The sequence below is a fragment of the Sapajus apella genome, unplaced genomic scaffold (genome assembly GCF_009761245.1).
Source record: "Sapajus apella isolate SASKATOON/1434 unplaced genomic scaffold, GSC_monkey_1.0 scaffold24, whole genome shotgun sequence".
Taxonomy (NCBI): Eukaryota; Metazoa; Chordata; class Mammalia; order Primates; family Cebidae; genus Sapajus; species Sapajus apella.
The window spans coordinates 21,251,563-21,265,871 of record NW_022436964.1 but is presented as its reverse complement, the minus strand read 5'-3'; the positions used below and the strand labels follow the sequence as shown (position 1 = coordinate 21,265,871).

General features: G+C 35.2%; 1 protein-coding gene across 4 annotated transcripts in view; it reads right to left on the bottom strand.

Annotated features, from left to right (window-relative positions):
- The window catches only part of JAK2 (Janus kinase 2), a 115,088-nt gene that overhangs the window by 88,108 nt on the left and 12,671 nt on the right, over positions 1 to 14,309 (bottom strand). The window lies entirely within an intron of this gene.

Below are 14,309 nucleotides of genomic sequence, written 5' to 3'. Positions count from 1 at the left end.
ATGTCTGTAATCCCAACACTTTGGGAGGCCGAGGTGGGCAGATCTAGGGAAGTCAGAAGTTCAAGACCAGCTTGGCCAACATGGTGAAACCCTGTCTCTACTAAAAATACAAAAAAAAAAAAACTAGCCAGGCATAGTGGCATGTGTCTGTAATCCCAACTACTTGGAAGGCTGAGGTAGGAGAATCGCTTGAACCTGGGAGGCGGAGGTTGCAGGGAGCCAAGATCGCACCACTGCACTCCAGCCTGGGCGACAGAGTTAGACTCCATCTCAAAAAGAAAAAAGACAAAATAACATAATAATAATAATAATTATTATTATTATCATTATTAGGTTGGTGCAAAAGTAATTGTGGTTTTTCCCATTAAAGCACTGGCAAAAACGCATTACTTTTGCACCAACCTAATAAAAATATATTAAGTTGCAAAATGGGACATATTTCACATTCAATGATTACTTAATATTTTATAAATTCATGCTATTCTTAATACCTCAACAACAACAACAAAAATTCATGTATGCATTGAAAAATGTGAAGTTCTGCATTTGAATCGATGGAAATTTGCCAATGGCACCTAAATTAAAAATCTCTTATTGAAAATATAACCACTGACCCAAGCCTCACAGCATACACAGAAAAAAAACTAGAAACCCCAATATATTTTTAAATTAATCAATATTCTTTCATAGAACCCATGGTACAAAAAATAACTTAAAAAATACTTTGGATCAGTAATGAAAATGAGTAAAATGCAGTAAAAGTGTAAACTAAGATATTTATAATCTTAAATTCATACATGAGAAGAGAAGAAATGCTGAACAATGTTATTAAATAAACTTTCATTTCAAGAAGTTGTGAATGGAACAACAAATTAAGCTAAAAACCATAAAAATGAAAATACAAAAGCAGAAATCTGAGAATAATAAAAAGAAAATAAAGAAAAGCAAAGTAAAAAGTTGGCTTTTTAAAAAGCATTAAAATTGATAAAACACTAGAAAGACTGATCAAGAAGAAAAGAAGATAAAACAGAAATTACCAATATTGGGAATTAAAAAGTAGACATTATTCCCAGAGCTTACAATTTTAAAATGTAAGACTATAAGGACTATTCTCCAATTTAAAAAAAAAAAAAAATGAAGTTTCTTTTAAAACAATTTACCAAAATTGGCACAAGAAGAAATATAAAATTTGAATAATTCTATATATAATTGATATGGTTTGGCTCTGTGTCCCCACCCAAATCTCAGGTTGAATTATGATCTTCGATGTTAGAGAAGCGGCCTGGTGAGAGGTGACTGGGTCATGGGGTGGATTTCCCCTTTGTTATTCTCTTGATAGTGAGTGAGTTCTCATGAGACCTGGTTATTTAAATTTTTTTTTTTTTTTGGGCGGAGTTTCACTCATGTTACCCAGGCTGGAGTGCAATGGCGCAATCTCGGCTCACCGCAACCTCCGCCTCCCGGGTTCAGGCAATTCTCCTGCCTCAGCCTCCTGAGTAGCTGGGATTACAGGCACGCACCACCATGCCCAGCTAATTTTTTCTACTTTTAGTAGAGACGGGGTTTCACCGTGTTGACCAGGATGGTCTCGATCTCTTGACCTCGTGATCCACCCGCCTCGGCCTCCCAAAGTGCTGGGATTACAGGCTTGAGCCACCGCGCCCGGCCTATTTAAAATTTTGTAGCACATCCTCCTTTGCTCTCTCATTCCTGTTGCTATATGAAGATGTGCTTACTTCCCCTTCACCTTCTACCATGATTGTAAATTTCCTGAGGCCTTCCCAGCCATTCCTCGTGTATAGCCTGCAGAACCGTGAGTCAATTAAACATCTTTTCTTTATAAACTACCCAGTCTCAGATAGTTCTTTACAGAAATATAAGAACAAATGAATAAAGTAATTTAAAAATTGAATATACCACTTAAAACTTTTCCACACAGAAAATTTAATGCCCAGTGACTTTCCTGAGAAATTTTTCCAAACGTCTGAGGAAGAAACACTGAGCTTATACAAATTCTCTCAGAAAATAGAAAATAAAAAAAACACTTCCCCACATTCTTAAGAGGAGAGTACAAATATGACACCAAAATATGTAAGGACACGAAAAGGAAAAAAAAAAATTACCCTTGAATCTCTCTCATAAACATATTTGGAAGAAAATGCTAAACAAAATAATTAAATCCAATAATATATTTTAAAAAATAAGTCTTGACCAAATGAATTTACTCCCAGGTGTGCAAAGTTAACATTTAAAAATCATCATACCAGATTTTAAAACTTACACACAGCAAAGAAAACAATTAACAGAGTGATGAGACAACCTATGAAACAGGAGAAAATATTCTCAAGCCATCCATATGATAAGGGGTTAATATCCAAAATAGGCAAGAAATACAAACAACTCAAAAGCAAGAAAACAAATAACCTGATTTAAAAATGGGCAAAGGACCTGAACAGATATTCCTCAAAGGACCATACAGGCTGGGTGCAGTGGCTCAACCCTGTAATCCCAAAACTTCGGGAGGCAAAGGTAGGAGGATCAATTGAGCCCAGGAGTTCAAGACCAGCCTGAGCAATTGAGGCCCTGTATCTATAAAAAAAACAATTAGACAGGCATGCTGGCACATGCCTGTAGTCCCAACGACTCAGGAGGCTAAAATGGACGGATCACTTGAGCTTGGGAGGTCAAGGCTCCAGTGAGCTACAATCACACCACTACACTCCAGCCTGGGCAACAGAGACTCTGTCTCAGAAAAAAAAAAATATGTAAATGGCCAACATGTTGACAACAAAATGTTCACTAAATGCAAATTAAAACCACAATGAGATCTCACCTCACACCTATTAGAATGGCTGTTATCAAAAAGATGTAAGGATAATAGGCATTGGTGAGTACGTGTACAAAAAGAAACCCTTGTACACTCTTGGGTGGGAGAATGTAAATTTTTACAGTAACTATGGAAAATGAATGGAGGTTCCTCAAAAAGCTAAAAATGGAACTATCATATGATTTAGCAATCCTGCTTCTGGGTATAGGAACTAAAATTAACATGTTGAAGCAACAGCTACACTCCCATGCTCATTGCAGCATTATTTATAATAGCCAAGATAAAGAATCAACCTAAGTGTCCATCAACAAATGAACTGATAAAATACAGCATATGTACACAAGGGAATATAATTCAGCCTTTAAAAAGAAGAAAATCCTGTCATTTGCAACAACATGGATGAACCTGAAGGACATTATATTAAGTGAAATAAGCAAGGCAAAGAAAGACAAATGCTGTATGATCTCACTGATACATAGAATCTAAAAAAGTTGAACTCACAGAAGCAGAGAGTAAGTGGAATAGCAGTTACCAGAGGCTGAAGGTCCCATTAGGAGAAATGGGAGATGTAGGTCAAAGGATACAAAATTTCTGTTAGAGGGGTAAACTGAAGAGATCTATTGTACATTATGGTGATTCCTGCTAATAACAATATATTGTATACTTGAAAATTGCTAAGAGTAGATCTTAAGTGTTCTCACCACAAAAAATAACTATGTCAGGAAGGACAAATGTTAATTATACTGACTGATTTTGCCATTCTGCAATGTATACATATAACTAAATGTCATGCTGTACACCATATATACAATTTTTAGGTAATTTAGAATATAAAATTTTAAAAAGTAGTCAATATATTTTACCGATTAGAACAATGAGAAAATGCAACATATGATCATTTCGTAGAGGCAGAAACTATCTCTAAAAAAATTTAACTGACGTTCATGATTTTAAAATCTCAACAAACTAGGAAAAAAGGAAACTTCCTCACTCTGATAAAGGGTAACAGCAAAAAAATCTTAATATACTTAATGGTAGAATATTGATCTTCTTCTTCTTTAGTTCAAAAACATAACAAGCATGTCTAAAATCATGATTTCTATTCAACACCATAGTGGAAATTGTGGCTAGTTCAATAAGGCAAGAAAACAAAATAAAAGGTATAATGATTAGAATGGATAAGTGAAACTGTCAGTATTCACAGATGACATGTCTGTGTATATAGGAAATTTAAAAGAATCTACCAATCACTAAGTGAATTTGGCAAAGTCACAAGATGCAAGACCAATATATAAAAATCAAATGTATTTCTCTATATCAGAAGCAAACAATTTTTAAATGAACATTTAAAAATAGTATCACTTAGAATAGTAACAAAAAATCAAATACCTAGAATCAATCTATTGAAATATCTGTAAAAATTCTGCAATAAAATCCATAAAATATTTATATGAAAAATGAATGCTAGCTAAATAAGAGAAGGGTAGACCATCTTGATACAAGAATATAGAAAAACTTAGTATGGTTCAGATGTCATTTCCAAATTAATCTACAGATTCAACCCAGTTCCAATTAAAATCCTAGCAGTTTTTGTTGAAATTTACAAGTTGATCCTGAAGTCTATACGAAAAACAAAGGATTTACAATAGCTAAAACAATCTTGAAGAGGAAACTGAGGATTTAACATTACCAGACATCAAGATTTATCATAAAGACAGGACAATTAGATTGGTATTGGCACAAAAATGAACAAATAGACAAATGGAACAGAATAGAGTCCAAAAATCTATACTCACATACAGTTACCTAATTTGGAACAGATGTGCCACTGCATTTCAATGAAGAAATGTTGGTCATTTCAAAACATGTTGCTTAGTGAATTGGCTATTCATATAAAGGAAAAAATAACCTTAACCTCTACTTCATACCATACACAAATATTAATTTAAGATGTACCACAGACCAATGTGACCTCTCTTAAACAGGATATAAAAACACTGACCATAAAAGATTTATAAATCAGACTTCTTAAATATATATGCATATAATAAGTTACCAATTACATGAAGCAAAAATGTAGAGAGAGAAATAAAACAACTATTATACAAAAAAAATTAATACTCATTTCTCAGGAATTAACAAACATCAACCAACTAAACATAACTGACATTTACAGAACACAATGCCCAACAAGTGCAGAATATATACCCTTTTCAAGTGCCCATCAGAACATTCACTAAGTTATACCATGGGTTGGTCCATAAACCAATTCTGAATAAATTTGAAAACACTGAATTCATAAGAAGTATATTCTTGGCCATAACAAAATTGAATTAGAAATAAAGATCAAAAATACATCTAGAAAATCTCCCAGTATTACAAAATTAACATAGTTCTAAATAATCCCAGGGAAGAAACTAAAAGGGATATCAGAAATTATTTTGACCTGAATGATAATAAAGAAACAATAAAATTTGGGGATACAACTAAAACAGTGTTTAGGGAGAATGTATAACTATAAATGCTTACATTGGAAAAGAAGAAAGATATAAAATTAATTACCCAGGTAGCTAGAAAAACAAACCAGAGAATGAAGAATGAAGAACAGAAATCAATAATATATAAAAACAATAGAGAAAATCAATAAAACCAAACTTTGTTTTCAGAAAAGACCAAGAAAATTCATAAACCTCCAAGATGATCAATTTACAAAAAGAGAAAAGAACACATATTGCCCATAACAGAAATAAAAGCAAGACATCACTACAGATTTTATAAACAGTAAATGGATATAAAAGGATAGGAGCTACTTCACGCCAATGACTTTAACAAGTTATTTTTGATAAAAAAAATTACTTGAAAGACCCAAATTACCAAACCTGACATAGGAAGAAACAGAAACATTGAATAGTATCATATATCTTCAATGAATGAAATTCTTCATTAAAAACATACCCCCAAAGAAAACTCTTGGCCAAAGTGAATTTCTTGGGAACATCTGTCAACTAAGGAAAAAAAATAATACCAATTCTATACAACCTCTTACAGAACACAGGGGCAAAATTATTTTCCAAATCATTTTATGTGGCCACAATTATCCTAATACCAAAACCTGGCAAAAGCATATCATACACACACACACACACAAAAAAATTACAGGCCATTGTCTCTCATGAACATAACAAAATAACATAGAACCAGCAGCATATAAAAAGGTCAGAACATCAACACCAATAGGGGTTTATTCCAGTAATACTGTTTGCTTTGATATTTTAAAATGAATCAATGTAATTTACCTTATTAACAGAATAATGGAGCAAAACTATAAGATCATCTCAAATGTTGCAGGAAAAGCATTTGACAAAAATCAACACCAACTCATGATGAAATTTCTGAAAATAACTTAGAAAAGGAGGGGATTTCCTAAATAAAATAAAAATCATCTACAAAACCTTCCATTACTTAATGATTATATATTGAACACTTTCTCCATAAAATCAGGACCAAGGAAAGGATGCCCACCACCACCATTTCTATTAAGCACTGGTGTTTCTACTCAATGCAATTTGGTAGGAAAAAAAAATAAAAGGCATAGAGATTGAAAAGAAAGAAGTAAAACTTTTTATTTGCAGACATGGTTGTATGCACAGAAAATGCTGAGGATTCCAGCACTGCATTGCACCTACTCTAAAATTGACCACATAATTGTAAGTAAATCACTCCTCAGCAAATGCAAAAGAATGGAATTCATAACAAACAGTCTCTCAGACCACAGTGCAATCAAATTAGAACTCAGAATTAAGAAGCTAACTCAGAACCATACTACTTCATGGAAACTGAACAACCTGTTGCTGAATGTCAACTGGATAAACAATGAAATGAAGGCAGAAATAAAGATGTTCTTTGAAACCAACGAAGACACAGTGTACCAGAATCTCTGGGACACACTTAAAGCCATGTTTAGAGGGAAATTTATAGCAATAAATGCCCACATGAGAAGCAAGGAAAGATCTAAAATCAACACCCTATCATCAAAATTGAAAGAGCTACAGGAGTAAGATAAAAAAAACTCAAAAGCTAACAGAAGACAAGAAATAACTAAGATTAGAGCAGAGCTGAAGGAGATAGAGATACAAAAACCCCTTCAAAAAATCAATAAATTCAGGAGCTGTTTTTTTGAAAAGATCAACAAAATAGACAGACTGCTAGCCAGATTAGTAAAAAAGAAAAAGGAGAAGAATCAAATAGATGCAATAAGAAACGAAAAAGGGGATATCACCACAGATTCCACAGAAATACAAATTACCATCAGAGGTTACTACAAACAACTCTATAAATATAAACCAGTAAACTTGAAAGAAATGGATAAATTCCTGGACACTGGCACCCTCCCAAGCCTAAACCAGGAAGAAGTTGAAACCTTGAACAGACCAATAACAAGGGCTAAAGTTGAGGCAGCAATTAACAGTCTACCAACCAAAAACAGTCCAGGTCCAGACCAGTTCACAGCTGAATTCTATCAGATGTACAAAGAGGAGCTGGTACCATTCCTTCTGAAACTATGCCAAACAATCCAAAAAAAGGGAATCCTTCCGAAATCATTTTGTGAGACCAATATCATACTGATACCAAAACCCAGCAGAGACTTAACAAAAAAAAGAAGGCCAACATCCATGATGAACATCGATACAAATATCTTCAATAAGCTACTGGCAAACCAATTGCAACAGTACATCAAAAAGCTTATCCATCACTATCAAGCAGGCTTCATGCCGGGGATGCAAGGCTGGTTCAACATACACAAGTCTATAAACATAATCCACCACATGAACAGAACCAAAGACAAAAACCACATGATTATCTCAACAGATGCAGAGAAGACCTTCAACAAAATTCAATAGCCCTTTATGCTAAAAACCCTCAATAAACTAGGTATTGAAGGAACATATCTCAAAATAATAAAAGCTATTTACAACAAACCTACAGCCAATATCATACTGAATGGGCAAAAACTGGAAGCATTCCCTTTGAAATCTGGCACTAGACAAGGATGCCCTCTCTCACCACTCCTATTAAATACAGTATTGGAAATTCTAGCCAAAACAATCAGGCAAGAAAAAAAAAATAAAGCGATTCAATTAGGAAAGGAGTAAGTCAAATTGTCACTATTTGCAGATGATGTGATTGAATATTTAGAAGATCCCATCATCTCAGCCCAAAATCTCCTTAAACTGATAATCAACTTCGACAAACTCTCAGGATACAAAATCAATGTGCAGAAATCACAAGCATTTCCATACACCAATAACAGACTTAAAGAGAGCCAAATCATGAGCAAACTCCCATTCACAATTGCTACAAAGAGAATAAAATACCTAGGAATACAAATAAGAAAGGATGTAAAGGATCTCTTCAAGGAGAACTACAAACCACTGCTCAAGGAAATAAGAGGATACAAACAGATGGACAAACATTCCATGCTCATGGTTAGGAAGACTCAATATCGTAAAAATGGCCTTAGTGCCCAAAGTAATTTATATATTCAACACTATCCCCATCAAGCTACCGGTGACCTTCTTCACAGAACTGGAAAAAAATACCTTAAACTTCATATGGAACCAAAAGAGAGCCCACATAGCCAAGTCAATCCTAAGCAAAAAGAACACAGCCAGAGGAATCACACTACCCGATTTCAAACTATAATACAAGGCTCCAGTAATCAAAACAGCATGGTACTGATACCAAAACAGAGATATAGACCAATGGAACAGAACAGAGGTCTCGGAGGCAATGCCACACATCTACAACCATCTAATCTTTGACAAACCTCACAAAAACAAGCAATGGGGAAAGGATTCCCTGTTTAATAAATGGTGTTGGTAAAACTGGCTAACAGTGTGTAGAAAGCAGAAACTGGGCCCCTTTCTGACACCTTACACTAAAATTAATTCCAGATAGATTAAACACTTAAACATAAGAGCTAACACCATAAACCTAGGCAATACCATTTAAGACATAGGCATAGGCAAGGACTTCATGACTAAAACACCAAAAGCATTGGCAACGAAAGCCAAAATAGACAAATGGGACCTAATTAAACTCCACAGCTTCTGTACAGCAAAAGAAACAATCATTAGTGTGAACCGGTAAACAACAGAATGGGAAAAAATTTTTGCAATCTACCCATCTGACAAAGGGCTAATATCCAGAATCTACAAAGAACTAAAAGAGATTTACAAGAAACAAACAAACCCATTCAACAGCGGGAAAGGGATATGAACAGATACTTTTCAAAAGGAGACATATATGAGGTCAACAAACATGAAAAAATGCTCATCATCACTGATTATCAGAGAAATGTTAATCAAAACCACATTGAGATACCACCTCATGCCAGTTAGAATGGCAATCATTAAAAAATCTGGAGACAACAGATGCTAGAGAGGATGTGGAGAAATAGGAACACTTTTACACCGTTAGGGGGAGTGTAAATTAGTTCAACCATTGTGAAAGACAGTGTGGCAATTCCTCCAGAACCTAGAAACAGAAATTCCATTTGACCCAGCAATCCCATTACTGGGTATATACCCAAAGGATTATAAATTGTTCTATTATGAAGACACATGCACATGTATGTTCATAGCTGCACTGTTTACAATAACGAAGACCTGGAACCAACCCAAATGCCCACTGACAATAGACTGGACAAGGAAAATGTGACACATATACACCATGGAATACTATGCAGCCATAAAAAATGATGAGTTTGTGTCCTTTGTAAGGACATAGATGGATCTGGAAACCATCATTCTCAGCAAACTGACACAAGAACAGAAAATCAAACACTGCATGTTCTCACTCACGGGCAGATGTTGAAAAATGAGAACACAGGGACACAGGGAGGGGAGCATCATACACTGGGGTCTGTTGGTGGGGGGCCAAGGGAGGGATAGCAGTGGGGTGGGAAGTTTAGGGAGGGACAACATGGCGAGAAATGCCACATGTACATGACGGGATGATGGAGGCAGCAAACCACATTGCCATGTGGGTACCTATGCAACAATCCTGCATGATCTGCACATATACCCCAGATCCTAAAGTATAATTTTAAAAAAAGAAATAAATAAAATAAATAAAATGCTGAAGATTGTATCAAAAAAATTACTAGAACTTATAAATGAATTTACCAATATCACAGGATACATCACAAAATAAACAAAACCAACTGTATTTCTATACACTGTATTAAGTATTTTTTTTATTCTGTATTTTTGATGCTTTCACATCTTGGGGCCTTGCTGATCCTGGAGGGACTGCCCCTTTCAGGGCTAGCCAATTCCTAGAGACAGAAAGAACTTGACAGTGAGCGCACTTTTTCATATGCAAACCAATCAATACCTTATCAAGTTCTTACCTGATATTTATACATATCCCAACCATCTCCTTTATCCAGTTCTCACTTAATACATATACAGATGTATCAAACAAGAAGATGGTACCTCCAATACACAAAGAGCTCCACAAACTGATTTTTTTAAGCCACCAGAGAAATTACAGACGTATTAAAACCTTCCACCAACAAAAGTTTTGAGCATTTATGTAAAATGCATAAAAATGGGCCATGATAAAACATAAGCTCAAAAATCTTAAAAAGAAAACTCCTAAAAGCTGGCATAACAAAATCTAAAAATCATTTCAAAGTTAGTATACTAACTGTTACTAGAAACCCATCTCCACAATGAGTATACATATGCCTTTTTTCCACTTTTATGTTATGCATCTCTTTATATTTGAATAATTCCTTTAAACTACATAAACATTTTCAAATGTTTGTAAATATTCTTTTAAAAATTACTGCTATCAGCTGTTCTTCATGCTTTTCTTACTGGTCCCCTTACACATTTGAAATTGGACATTTCCAGCTCTTCTTCAGTCTGTTTTCAATCGAACCATGTTGGTTATTTCTGTACCAAAAACTATGTCACATTATATACTTCCTTTCTAAACCCAAAATCTAAGTGAAAAATGATACAGGAAATAAAAGATGGGAAACTTGACTGCACAATATTATAAACACTACAATCAAAACTAAAAAAAAAAAAAAAAAAAAAAACCCAGAAAAAATATGTGCTACAAAGATTTCATGCATTTATACAAGTTACTCTTTTTTTTGAGACGGAGTTTCGCTCTTGTTACCCAGGCTGGAGTGCAATGGCGCGATCTCGGCTCACCGCAACCTCCGCCTCCTGGGTTCAGGCAATTCTCCTCCCCCAGCCTCCTGAATCGCTGGGATTACAGGCACGTGCCACCATGCCCAGCTAATTTTTTGTATTTTTAGTAGAGACGGGGTTTCACCATGTTGACCAGCATGGTCTCGATCTCTTGACCTCGTGATCCACCCGCCTCGGCCTCCCACAGTGCTGGGATTACAGGCTTGAGCCTCCGCGCCCGGCCTATACAAGTTACTCTTAAAAATTGATAAGAAAATGAAGATAAATAGGCATTTCACAAAAGAAATTAAAACAGTCAACATAATTAAGAATCAGATAAAAGTACATAACAATGAGGTATTGTTTCTTCCGTAGCTGACTGGTAAACAAGAAGACTGGCAATACACAGTGTTAGCAAAGAAATGAGTAAAACAAGAATATCTAATAATTGTCCTTTGAAAAAGGACAACAGTAGTAGCATGCATATCTAATAATTCTATGAAACAGTCTGTAATACTGGGGAAAAAATTAATTAAAGGGGTCTGATAAACTGTGACATACTTAGCCAACAGAACACTATAAAGATATTAAAAATGATGTACACCAAGCATGGTGGCTCACGCCTGTAATCTCAGCACTTTGAGAGGACAAGGTGGGTAGATCACCTGAGGTCAGTAGTTTTGAGACCAACTTGGCCAACATGGCAAAACCCCGCCTCTACTACAAATACAAAAAATTAGCCAGGCATGGTGGCAGGAGCCTATAATCCCAGCTACTCAGAAGGCTGAGGCAGGAGAATCACTTGAACCCCAGGGTGGGGCAGAGGGTACAGTGAGCCAAGATCGCACCACTTCACTCTAGCCTAGGCAAAAGAGCGAAACTCCGTCTCAAAAAAATTAAAATAACTTTTAAAAATGATGTATGTTTGGTTACATTATATCCTTAATATTATATTCTCTGCATAGCACAACACGGGCACTGAATATTTGAATAATTGATATTTAATAATTTATTTAATGAAAGATTGGTTAAAGACTGACTGATCTGTTGAGTAGGTGGCTGAATGATTCACTAGGAGAGAGAGTGACTGACTGACAAACCACACAACTAACAAGCTGAGTGAGGGAGTGACCAACTAAAAGAATAACCAACCAAATGAGCTGTGACCCTTTGAGTCACAGAATGAATAACTTATCAATGATTGAGTGACTAACAAAATGAATGAGTAAATGAATAAATTCTCTTATGAGTCAGTGAGTGACTGATGACTGAGTGCTTGGTGAATGGGGATTGAATGAATGAATTTTAATCAATGAAAAGATCTCTACAATACACTGTTGAGTTAAAAAGGCTCAATTTAAAATGAACAGGATGACACTATTCTTATAAAACTGTATCTCAATTTGTCACTATGCAGAGACATCCAGAATAATATTAAAGCTTGTTAAGTGGCTGGCTGCAGTGGTTCACACCTGTAATCCCGACACTTTGGGAGGCCAAAGTGGGCAGATCACTTGAACCAGCCTGAGCAACATGGTAAAAACTCACCTCTACTAAAACTACGAAAATTAGCCAGGCATGGTGGCATGCACCTGTGGTTCCAGCTACTCAGGAGGCTGAGACTTGAGCCCAGGAGGCAGAGACTGCAGTGAGCAGAGATTGCAACTACACTCCAGTCTGGGTGTCAGAGTGGAACTCTGTCTCAAAAAAAACTTAAGTGTTATGGTTAATAATGAGTATCAACTTAATTGGATTGAAGGATACAAAGTATTGATCCTGGGTGTGTCTGTGAGGGTATTGCCAAAGGGGATTAACATTTGAGTCATCGGGCTGGGAGACACACCCTTAATTGGATGGGTACCATCTAATCAGAGGCCAGCAAATATAAAGCAGGCAGAAAAACATGAAAAGGAGAGACTGGCCTAGTCTGCCAGCCTACATCTTTCTCCCAGGCTGGACGCTTCCTGCTCTTGAACGTCGGACTCCAAGTTCTCCAGTTCTGAGACTCAGACTGGCTCTCCTTGCTCCTCAAGCTTGCAGATAGCCTATTGTGGGACCTTGTGATCATGTAAGTTAATACTTAAAAGCATATATATACATATAACATATATATAACATATATATGTATACATATATGTCATAACATATGTAAAACATATATATTATATATATATATGTTTAGTTCTGTCCCTCTAGAGAACCCTAATATGTTAAGCAAATTCTCAATCACAAGAAGCACTTATAATTTTTTTTGCCCCTTTGATTGATTAATGTCATTTTTACATAACTTTTTATTCACTTGAATTTTTTTATATGAAGAGACATTTGGTCAAAGCTTGTATACTACTACTGCCTCTTAAAACAGTGTATAAAATACATGCAAATAAGATATTTTAACATAATGCCATGATGCTTTCACTCAAGAAACAAGAAATCTAAGATGAATACTAACTCAACTTTTAGGCTTTAGAAGACAAAAGAATAAAAATAGCCATACATTTAAGGACTACTGAAGTCAAATGTCATCATTTTACCTTGGGCCACTGTAAGAAGTACATACATGTCAGGCAACAGCTTAAAAGGCCTCCCGAGAAGACCGATGTCATGAAGAGAAGAAAATGTAAATTATTCTGCAAAATGTATCCCCTTTCTGGTTTTGGTTTTTGGGTTTATTTGTTTGTTGTGATTTTTGGTCTTGGGAGCAGATTTTGAGTTACTCCTTAGAAGCATGCTAAATGATGACTACAAAGAAAAGCCAGATTTATAATTCGTAACACATATACAAAAAAAGTGTGACAAAGATGAAACAAGTGCTTTAAATAGCTCTTTAAAAGTTGGAGTTTTCTCCCCTTAGGATCTCGTTTCAAAACCATCATATTTCAAGTTTGTATTACCAAGACATTTAAAAAACATTTTTAGAGGTAACGAGTTTGTGTTTAAAAAATAAAATTGCACAGCATTTAATTAATTCTACTGGTGAAATATTTAACACTATCCTCTGCTACTGATATTCAAAAAAATCTAGAAGTTATTTAAATTGGTATGAATTTGTTCATAATGATTTTTAAAATACTGGCATGCTAGAATAACATTGAATATTTCAGATATTCCTCTGAAATAATTCTTTTAAGATTATCACAACGCAGTCAAAAATAAAATTAAGCACCTATGGATAAACAAGGAAAGAGTGAGGAATATATAAATATGGAAATGAAGCATTTCTGCAGACACTGAAGCATCCTGTTTTGGAAGGACTTACTGTGACTCATCAA